Source organism: Bos taurus, chromosome 17 (genome assembly GCF_002263795.3).
Source record: "Bos taurus isolate L1 Dominette 01449 registration number 42190680 breed Hereford chromosome 17, ARS-UCD2.0, whole genome shotgun sequence".
Taxonomy (NCBI): domain Eukaryota; kingdom Metazoa; phylum Chordata; class Mammalia; order Artiodactyla; family Bovidae; genus Bos; species Bos taurus.
Window position 1 is genome coordinate 50,805,923 of NC_037344.1, and position 2,323 is coordinate 50,808,245.

Genomic DNA, 2,323 nt, shown 5'->3' on the forward strand with positions numbered 1-2,323 from the left:
GGTTTGCAGAACAGAGGACTACTATCAAGCTGGGAAAACTGATGGTGTGTTTAATTGTTTTGTTATCAGGGTAGATTATCCCACAATGAGACCATTTCTAGACACAGACTCAAGTATAGTTTGTATTGTGCAGATGAAATACTGTCCTGAATTATGAGATTCATTTTTTTCCCAACAAATATGACTTGAGGCTCTGTGTCTGGCGTTGAACCTCTGTTTTAACTTGCTAAGTAGTGTCAAATTCTTTGTGACCCTGTGGACCGTAGCTTACCAGGCTCCTTTGTCCATGGAATTCTCCAGGCGAGAATACTGGCGTGAGTTGTCATTTCCCTCTCCAGGGGATCTTCCTGACCCAGGGATCAAACCCAGGTCTCCTGCTTTGTAGGCAGATTCTTCACGGTCTGAGCCACACGGACTGAGCCTGTGTCTTGCATAAAGATCCCTAAGCTCACATTTCTCCCCTCCCTGGGGACCACATAAGCTCACAGAGCCAGGCATTACTACCAAGATGCTTCAATGTCATGAGCACAAGAACCTGAGTGATTCATGCTGGCCGTATTCTGGCACTATTTATATTAATATAATTCAATGATATAATTCAATATAATGAAAGCCACAAATGCAAGCCACATGTGCAATTTAAATTTCCAGGTAGGGACTTCCCTGTTGGTCCAGTGGTTAAGACTCTACACACTTCCACTGCAGGCTTCTTGGTCAGGGGACGTAAGATCCCACACGCCATGCAGCCTATTTAAATAAAATATTTTAGTAGCTCCATTTAAAAATTTTTTAATTGGAATATAGTTGCTTCACAATGTCGTGTTAATTTCAGGTGCACAGCAAAGTGAATCAACTGTACAAATACTCACATACATCCTTTTCCAGATTCTTTTCCCATATAGGTTATTACAGAATATTGAGTAGGGTTCCCTGTGCCATACACTAGGTCCTTACTAGTTATCTATTTTATTTTTTGGCCGCACCTCACAGCTTGTGGGATCTGTTATTGAACCTCGGCCACAGCAGTGAAAACACTAAAAAACTAACCACTAGACCACCAGAGAACTAAGTCCCTATCTATTTTATAAATAATAGTGAATATATGTTAGTCCCAATCTTCTGATTTATCACTCCCCCCCCCGATACCTCCCCATTGGTAACCATAAATTTGATTTTGAAATCTGTGGGTCTGTTTCTGTTTTGTAAATAACTTCATTTATATAATTTTTAATATTGATTCCACATATATGTGATACCATACATTTGTCTTTCTCTGTCTTACTTCAGTCGGTGTGATAATCTCTAGTTCTATCCATGTTGCTGCAATTGGCATGGTTTCGTTCTTTTTTATGGCTGAGTAATAGCCCATTGTATATATGTGCCATATCTTCTTTCTCCATTCATCTGTCGATGGACACTCAGGTTGCTTCCATGTCTTGGCTATTGTGACCAGTGCTGCTATGAATATTAGGGTGCATGGATCTTTATTTTAAAAAGATGTGTGCTCTTGCAAAATGATGAACCACACATATTAACTCACTCAAATGAGTGATATTAGCATTTCTCCTTCTGGTCCCTACTTTCTCACCCAGCACTGATGCTGTGGCTCATTGCTACATTGTCTTTCACGATGTGGAATCCCGGCTTTTGAGGTGTTCTCTCTCCCAGCCAGGCCAGCCAGCGGGCCTCCAGGTAATGTCACAATGACTAGCCTCAACTGTCTTCTGGAGACCTCTGTGAGATTTTCTTTGCAATATAAATATTCTCAGGAGCAATACACTCCACTGATAAGCGCATTTAATGTCACCTGTGGTCTCACATGGCATGGTATGCCTGTTGTCTCTGGGGAACTGCGGGTCTTAACTGTGGGAACATTTGTTCCTGAATGTTGGCTAACGCTAAGGAAATAATTTTTAGTGCCCATGAGAGCATCTCAGTTCAGGGTCAGGTGGAGAGGCGTACATCAGTTGCTATACCCTGCTAGCATTGCCTGAATTAGCAAATAAAAATAAAGGACACCCCATTGCATTTGAATTTCAGATAAGCAACAGCTCTTTTTTTTTTTTCTCCCTTTGTTGTAAGTGTGTCCTAAATACTGCAGGGCACACACATACTAAAAAAGTATTTGTTGTCTATCTGACAAATAGACAGGTATCTTGTATTTTATCTGGCAACCCTACCTCCAGTTAAACAATTGAATTCAAGATGGTATGACCACTCTTCAGACTGGGAAACAGGATCATGGAATCAGCATGACATGTCAGGATTGGGAAAACTGCACACAGGCTTGGTTGGAAGTAATGAAATAAATTTAAGAAGTCTG